The 9,534-nt window shown below is 39.2% G+C and overlaps 1 pseudogene across 1 annotated transcript; it reads left to right on the top strand.

The window, feature by feature from the left end:
• The first annotated feature begins 4,345 nt into the window (after positions 1 to 4,345).
• Positions 4,346 to 9,162, top strand: LOC309494777 (F-box/LRR-repeat protein 18-like; annotated as a pseudogene). The gene is made up of 3 exons (XR_014211763.1): positions 4,346 to 5,896; positions 8,303 to 8,521; positions 8,741 to 9,162. The product of XR_014211763.1 is annotated as an F-box/LRR-repeat protein 18-like (transcript).
• The last annotated feature ends 372 nt before the right edge of the window (positions 9,163 to 9,534 follow it).

Here is a 9,534-nt window from a genome sequence, read left to right as displayed (position 1 = left end):
CATACAATTTGAGGGGGTAAAGTTTATTGCGTATTTGGCATGCTGTCCGGAGGGAGGGCTCCGAGCTCGGAGTTCGGCCCGAACCCAGAGTACTCCCCCCTGTATGTAAATGTTTAAGGACTAGAAGTGTGGAGAAGGGGTGGTGGGGGGATGCTGCAAAACTGTCAATGGATTGAGGTGAGACTGCTGAGTGTATATATACCTCTTACCATTGATTGCTGAGTGCTCTCCACTTGTGTTAATTATCTGAACATGCTCCTCCCGAACTTTGTTAATAAAACCTCATTAAAAAGTATTTTTATTAATCAGTTATTACAAAATACAGGTGTGGAAGGCTCAACACAAATAAAGAAATAATAAAAATAATAATAAATAAGGAAAAGTAAGAAAAAAGAAACTTAAAACAGATTATACGATACTAACAGATTATACAATTTTATTGCACTTCGATTTTCCTTTTTAGTGGGGGCATATATTATGATACTGTGGGATTACAAATTTAAGAATATGTTTAAGATCTGCTGATCCTACTTCCTTACATAACATCACATACAAAAACTAAGGTGAACTATACTGTATTGGGTATTCAAGGTGAACATGAGGGCATCCATTTACTGATTAGATTTAACAGTTTCCTTTGAAGGGGTTTTGTTAGTCTTTAATCTTCCTACTAAGAGATGAACTATGTGTGAATGTTACAAAGTCTTAGTTCTCGTGACCATGTGTTGTTTATACAATTTGGGGGGTACCATTATCTCAGTTGGGGGTAATTGCCTCTATTGTCTTCATCCCTAAGGCTATGTGTAAGTTCAGCACCTTTAAGGACTGCCCACTGAATTGCCTATAATATATCATGTAAAGTTCCCTTAGTCAGACTTGGAAGAACACTACAGACGACACACAGTGAAGATCCCAATAAATCACTTCTGCTTATCCCAACGTCTCCTGGTTTTGCTTCGAAGAAAAAGAAAACTTTCCAACAATACTTACAACAAGATCCCAGTGTACTCAGCCTACAGGTTTGAAGGGATAATGAGCTGCCGACAGACTAGATAAGTGGTACATTGAACCTCAAGTAGGTGAAATATTACTGTATCTTAATAGATTAAGCATTAAGATAAAACAATTCTGTTTTAAACTCTACACCATTATACAGTAATACAAAATTTCAGCCAAAAGACTTGGAATAGCACATAGTTATAGGATAAGAGAACATATTTTACTATCATTACAGAAAATGAAAAAGGTAATACAGTACCATGACAATACTGGAATTGAGCTTTATAATGATGACAAGAAGTGTCTGTTCATTGCTTCTGTGAAGTGCTATTGTAAGTCAAAAGAAGTGACATTTAAGACATTTCAAGAAACTTTCTAAAAAAAGACACTGAAAACCACACACATAAGCAGTGCATTTGATAAATTTGATAAAAAGTATGAAATAACCTAGACAAGTTGACATGATTCCAAAGTAAAGAGATTGAGTCTAACATATGAGTGCTCACAAGTGTGTTGTAAAGCAGGATAAACAGAGATGTACAGTTGTTTCTTCTTATATATACAGCATTCTCGATTGCATTTTCTCAATGTTATATAATATATCAAATAATATTGCAGCTTGATGATAATAATGCAGGAGAAAACATGGCATTTTCGAGGACTGTGAAAAACCGTGGAAAACATCAAGCTCTCAATCAAGACTACAAGAACTCTCGGTACGACAAAGGTCATCTGGCACCAGTCACCCAGGCACGATCACAGGACTGTGCTGACGCCACCTTCACTCTCACTAATGCTGCTCCACAAAACCCCTCTTTTAACATCTTTCACTGGAGGGAAGAGGCAAAAATGGCAAAAGATCTATTTGAGCAATGTCCAAAAGAAAGGTATACTGTTTACATTGTTACAGGGGTGGTTCCAGGTTCTGAAAAAATAGGCAAATATATTAAGGATGTGAATGTGCCTAGTCATTTCTGGTCTGCATACTGCTGCTTAGACCAGAATAACAGATGTTCATTCTCAGGGGGAGTCACTGGAACCAATGAAAATAACGCCATTATTACGACAATGACTGTGGCCCTTTTAGAGGAAGAGTTAAAAAACCTTTATGGAAGAACATTTAGGTTGTTTCAATACTAATAACAAAGACAAACAGAGGTGCCTCAAAATCCTTATGGAGCAATTCAACTTTGAAAACATTTTTGAGGGAAATATTTTGATCAATGTTTTATACAGATTGGTATGATTTCATTATAACTAATCACTTTAAATTCTCCTGTAAGAATTGTAAAACAATTCATTTCTAATGCTGATAAAATACTGCAAACCTTGTGCTGGATATCATTGCTGATTTAGAGACAGACTTGGGAAAACTTCATGGAACAACATTGAAATTTATTCATTAAAAGGTTGTATTAAAGTTTGCAAAACATTTTTGGGAAACTATAATGAGTGATATTATGTTGTGTCTTAAATGAAAAATTAGAATGACAACTATCTGTAAAATAAAAATGAAAATTATTATCATTTCACTGTAACTATTACCATTATAATGTAAATCTATTAACCTCTGGTACCTCCAATAAAAAAATCTTTAATACTGCAAACCTTGTATTGGATACTTCTGGAAATAGGAAAAACTAAAAGTACTAAAAACACTTCACTAAAGTTAAAGGATCAACTTTTCCCCATTCCATTACCAGCGTCCTGTGTTTTTCAAAGTAAAATCGTGTTTTGTGTGAACTATAAATCATTGTCAGGGTCCACTTTCAGATTTACCTGTCCCTAACATTACGTCAAAAAAGCAAACAGTATCAATGGGTGCTTTTTGGCCAGAATAAGTCTTTTTGCAAATAATGAAACTATTCGTTACCTATCCTTGGTTTCAGGTTAAAGTGGAAGGCCATAAACATAAACTAAAAGTAAGACACCAACACAACTTTATCAACCAGTCATAAAGTACAGCTATAAAGCAAATCCATCTTACAGTAAATACAGATGGTGGCCGTACATAATTTAAACATGACAGAAACTATAATATACATCTATTTATTTAACAATTTGAAGGTTATTCAGACAGTCTTGGATAATATGCAAATGGGTATCTCAACAAAAAATCAGCATAGATGATCACCAGCATATGTTGTGTTTTGGATGCTGGTTCCCAGAATGAAACACTAATATGCTGGTGTCCCAAACCAGCTTAACCAGCAGACTTTCCTTGCATAAACCAGCCTGGACCAGTATGCAAACTCTGGTCTAAACTGGTGTTTCAGCAGGAATAGTCTTTAGAAATGTTCTTTATTCTTACATAATTAACAACTATATAAACCAGTGTACGTGTGTGAGAGACACTCAGTGGCCAGGTATATAGCTGTGTAATGTGAGTGTGTTGTTGAGTTTCAGTGTGTGAGTATCATGTGCCTGTGAGGTCAGACTGTATGTTGAGTAAGACACTGCAGACCCGAGCATCAGTCCAGCCATATATGATACAGTCATGGTGTTCCCTGTAAAATAATCATTGAGAAAACAAAACTAGTGGAGAAAAATCACAATAAGATTTCAATATATCAGTTGCTTCTCCAAATGACAGAAATTAGATCAAATGGAAAGCAAATGGAGAATTTTTCTCCCGTTTCGTCAATTATTCTCATGAGAAAAAGCCTCTAACAATTCCAACAACAAATAATTTGAGCTACATAGCGTAGCTATTCTAATTCCACATGAATTTTATAAATCTTTTATAGAGTACTGGGACTTAAATAAAATGTTATGTGTGAAGGAATTATATTTTAGATTAAAGTTACACTATGTGTGTGTGAAGCATAAAAAGTATGCAATTATTATTACCATAGGCTTAATATAGAGAATCAGGGTAAGACAAAAACAAAAAAAAATTATGAAGGCTCCTTGAATTTTGTAGCCACCTATTCTTAAAAACTTACACAGAGTAGATTTAATCTGTTTAAAAACATTTTTTATTATATATTCACATACATTTTGTTGCCAATTCTAGCAATTGAATATAAATTCAATAAATAACTTGCTGAATATAAACAGCAATAATTATAATTTGAAATAATTATACAGGAAAGTTCAAGACTCCATTTGTTCATAACACCTTTTCTTGGAAAATTAGGATTCATAGGCAACCAAGACTATTATTCAACAAATCACTTTTGCAATTTCAACAAAAACTAATCTATGTTAGTCATCTATGTCTATGTCATCTATGATAATTTCACCTATCTAACAGGTTTTAAAAAGTTGACAAGCAGAATTTGCAACTAAATATAACAGAAAACCAAATGTTTAAGTATGAAATGCCTGAAAATCTTACCTTTGAATTGTTTCTTATTCACAGGCAAATGACGATGCTGTGAAGCAGCTCTTGAAGAACCTTTCCAGTGACATCCAGACTTTAAACCTCAGTGGCTGCTACTGGTTGGCCGGCTCTACAGTGGATCAGGTCACCCGCTGTAAGGGTCTAGTCAGCTTGGACCTCTCAGGCTGCCGTTTGACGTCAATTCGGCTTTCGCATCTGCTGACCTCTCTTCGTTCTCTGTGCTCGCTGGCATTAGATGTGGGGCCGGGGTTCGAACTCCAGCAGCTGAGTGCAGAGGGTAAGTCAGCTTTGGCTCGCCTGCAGGAGCTCAAGCAGACATTGTTGACTCCCTCTTATGGGGTGGTGCCATGCTGCAGTGCCCTACGACGCCTTCACCTCTATCTGGAGGCCAGCGAGGGCTGGAGGGAAGCAGGCGGGTGTGCACAGCTGATGGTGGGCCAGAGCAGCGTCCCGCACTATCAGAACCTGCGCTGGTTCTCCGCACGCCTCGCACCTGGTGAAGTCAATTGTACTCTGTTGGCGCTCTACTTGGCTGTTTTCAGTATGAGAGTGCCTGAGGGTCTTACAGGACTGGTGCTGTCTGTGCCAGGACCCGCACCGCCAAGACCGGTTGCAATGACGGCGCTAATGGAGAGCATGGCGTCAACAGTGGGAAATAGCGTCAGCGCTCTCCAGCTTCCACGTACATGGTTGGATGGTGCTATTCTAGGGCGAGTCCTAACGCATGGCTGCCCCGTTTACCTGAATGTCTCGCACTGTTCATCTCCAGGGTTTAACCCTCTACATGTGCTGCTTAGTGCGGGTCGTGACCTCACACCCCTACGGAGTCTTAACCTGCGTGGCTGTGGTCGAGGACCTCTCGCCGAGAGCTGTGGAAAGAGCGAGGAGGAGATGGACACAGAGAGCATCAAAGCACTTACTGAATGTTGCCCGCATCTTATTCACCTTAATTTATCCGCCACGCACTACCACCATGCTTTTCTCACTGGGCAAGATGGACACTTGTGTGGCGCTTTAGGACGTCTTGCCTCCTTGTGCTCGCTGGCACTTCCGGTGTGTGCCTTGGCACAATCCTCTCCAACACCTGTGAACAGTCAGGACTCCAACTCAGACCTCACACCAAGGTCACTACTTCTCGGCCTTAAAAAGAGCAGCCGTGTCGGTGTGCCCATATATCGACCCTCAACAGAGGTCATCGAGGGTCAGGGTGAGGAGCAGCAGGACAGAGGCTTCTGCATTCAGCCGCTGCTTCAAGGTTGCCCGCATCTAGTGGAGCTGGAGCTGATTGGCGCAGGCTTTTCCTCTGCCATGCCACGGAATGAGCCGGCCATCCGCAAGGACCACGTTGCATGCCCCTGGTCCTACAATGTCAGAGACAGTGAGTTAGCTGCTGTGAGGAGTTCTGAAGGGAACAGGATTGATCGAGCTGCTTAAGGGGTGCAAGGATCTTCATTCGTTATCGCTGGCAAATCTCGGATCATTAAAGACCATGAATTACACGCAGGCCCTGCTGGAGGCTCTTTCCTACTGCACACAACTCAGGGATTTAAGGTGAACTAAACACATCACTAAACACTCCATGCTCAAAATTAAGCAAAGAATCTAAATGTAGACTTGTCACAGCAAAAAGAAAATAACATTCACTAGCCATGCCACAAATCCTTTCATATTACAACTGCAGCTCACCAGTAGGGGGCAGCGCCATACTGACAGGATTGCTGGATGTGTAAATTGTATTTTGTATTATTTCCTTACAATAATTTATTCTGTCCCTATGAGAGTAATTTATTTTTCCATTGTGTATTTGGGGCAAACTGTGCAGTTAGATGAATCTGGTACATTTAATTATAAAACATTTTGAATTATGTTTTGATAAGTATTAAGATAAATGGTGCATACAATTTAAAAATGATTAAATAAACAGTGATAGTAGGAGTTTCAATAATTTCATATGATGACACACTATGAAATCTTAAGCCCTTTTCAGATGTTAAATTTTTCTCTTGGGGACATAAGATGATTTAAACATTTACAAGAGTTAGTCTGTGGTTGATTGCTGTCTCAATTCAGAATGTCAGTATATATATATATATATAGGTCTAATGTTTACCATAGGTAAATGATTTATGTTTTGGTCGAATTTGAAAAGATCACGAGAAGAACCTAAAAAAAAATCTGAAGTTATGACACTTTCACCATTATGTTTTAGACACTCACAATAACATTGTCCATGATTTTGTTTCTCATAATTTTATTTCGGTGTGCATGATAAAAGAATGGCTCCGTAAGGTTAAAGTAAAATGTGACAGCAACAGTCGCATAGCTTTTGTTTAGTAGACCATATGTATCTTCTTGATGCACTTGCATTCACAAAATTGAATGTAACATTATTTTATAAGAGATGTTAATCATGCATTATTTTTTATTCCTAAAAATTGTATCGCTTAAAGGAATACTCCACTTTAAAATGAAAATTCTGTCATCATATACTCCCCCTCATGTTGTTTCAAACCTCTATGCATTTCTTTCTTCTGCTGAACAGAAAGGAAGATATTTAGAAGAATGTCAGTAACCAGACAGTTTCTGGGTCCCATTGACTTCCATAGTATATTGTTTTCCTACTATGGAAGTCAATGGGACCCAGAAACTGTCTGGTTACTGACATTCTTCTAAATATCTTCCTTTCTGTTCAGCAGAAGAAAGAAATTCATACAGGTTTGAAACAACATGAGGGGGAGTATTAGCCTGGGAAAACCCAGACTACTTCCGGCGAATTTTAATTCTCTCTCCAGGATAGTCTGGAGAAGAGCCCATTCAAACTCATTTCTGTGCCGCCGAAATCGCGGCACCAATCAGAAACGTTTGGGGAGGGATTTACATGATGACGACAGCGCAGCGACGCTGAAGGAGATTTCGTTACAAAGATGGATGCCGCCGTGGAACATCACTCGTTCGAATCAGTTATCGCGTCTGTTTTGAGCGATTTAAACTTACCGTTTTCGTTTAAACCGGAGCAAAGAACAACACTCGAAGCATACGTCATCTCCTTCATCGATCTGATCGCAAAGACCCGCCCTCCTTAGTTACTGTCGCTATGCCCGACAAGCTACGCTGCTCTCACGCCACACCATGTTCTCACGCAGTGAAAAATACATCGCGATGATCGCGGAGCAGAGAGGAGACTGACAACACGCTGACAGACAGGACAGACCAGGTTACTTTTCTGTTACTTTTGATATTAAACATATTAAACAAAGTCTCACCTTTCAAATTTGGTCATTTTTTTAAAGAAATTGAAACGATACATACCGTTTTGTGGCTCTTTAATGTGTCTGACAGATCGCTGTAGAGCATCAGTTAAAGCTGCTCGTGAACCAATCATCACTTCCTTCTAGTTCATTTATAGCATCAAATAAACATGAATGAACATGGGAAGGATTGTTGTTTTAACCGCGGAAAGACGTCAGTACACTCCGTTATTCATGTTCAAATCCTCCCTTGTTAATCTGCTATCTCTCCAAAGAGTATAGAAGTTACTTCTATACTCTTTGATCTCTCCTGACTGCTTTGTCGGACAAAATGGCGGATGGCGGATTATGATTGGTTAGATCGCCTGTCAATCAAGCTCCCTGCGAAGGGAGCTACGTCGGTTGGTGACGCCCCTTTGGAAATGAATTGTCTACATAGCTTCCCCAGACCCTACACTCAGTTTCAACTGAGAAGGGTCTGGTTTTAACCAGGCTAGGGGAGTATATGATGACAGAATGTTCATTTTAAAGTGGAATATTCCTTTAACTGGCTTGTAACTCATTCTGCATTTGCTGTTGATGAGTTTTAAATTGGACCCTGGCTAGAATGAGAACTATTACTTGATCAATTATTAATATAATTTTTTGCAGAATATTTTATCCCTATAACTTCTGCATTTATTCACCGTCTATATGTGTAAAACTGCAGGCTGGAGCAGCCCTACTTTAATGCGAACGCCGCATTTTTTGAAGAGCTCAGTCAGTGTCAGCAGCTGCGGCGTGTTTGTCTGGTTTCTCGTCATGGGACCTTCCAGCCCGCCGCTGTGACGGCCTTCATGCAGAGCTGCACTGATGTCATCATGTGCCACATGTTCACGGGAGGTACCCTGGTGGCATGTAAAACACTGCAGAAAACCCTGCTGGACAGGTTAGTGTTTTAATTGTTAATAATAAAGAATTAATGCCTGAATAATAGACAGCAACATAGTGTCGGCCCAGATTCGGCCCACATCTGTTGTGTGTTGAATCCACGTGTACCAGATGTGGGCCGGATCTGGGCTGACACTATGTTGCTGTCTGGGTTGTTGTACATGATTTAACTTGGTGTACATCAAATATTCACCTGTTTGGTCTTTTCCCCCTGCAGTTTTTCAACATCTCGTCCAGCCCTTAGTGTGGTGATTTACCCTTTACTGCACGAGGACCTGGCCCATGTGATCAGAGGAATACCACTTTGTCACCTGGACGAGATCACGCTTTTCAAAAGCCACGTCGCTGAAGAGCCTGTGAAACAACAACTGTGACTGAAGTGAAATCTGAAAACAGAAAACATGGGGGATTAACCGGAGCAATGCTTGAGCCGTGCTATTTTATGAGAGAGAACTCATGCATTGTAAGGACTTTCCTTTGATAATTAAATATTAGCAATCTGGAGGATTCCAGAAAAACCATTTGTTTTGACTTGAGAGATCATTGAGCTAAGAGGACAATCACAACTTTAAACAAGGTCATCATTTTCCAATAAAGAGCTGCTATGAGCAAACTCCTTAACAGGTTGAAATGTCATCTTAAAACCTTAAAAATAAAGTATTGATAAATACATTTTCTGATGTGTTGTGGAACTTGCATCACATTTATATATAAAAACATTTTTTTATTGAAACATCCAATTTATGGTAAATCACATGATACATTTTTGCTTCATATTATATCATCAGTGTGTGGGCCGTGTCAAGAGTTCATTGAATCAGTGGCTGTGGTTTTATGCTCAACATTTGCGAAAGTCTGACTGTGTTAAAAAAGGAAGTCTAAGTGGTTTTCTTAGAAAAACTCATTAGAACATATTCTCTTACAAAACCTGGGAATATCCTCACAGTTTTTCTTTTTTTTTCTTTTCTTTTTCTGAGAAGCAGGTCAGAAAAAATGTAATCAAACAAAATT

This window comes from Leuciscus leuciscus (assembly GCF_965113295.1).
Source record: "Leuciscus leuciscus genome assembly, chromosome: 3".
Taxonomy (NCBI): domain Eukaryota; kingdom Metazoa; phylum Chordata; class Actinopteri; order Cypriniformes; family Leuciscidae; genus Leuciscus; species Leuciscus leuciscus.
This window is presented reverse-complemented; position numbering and strand designations above follow the sequence as displayed.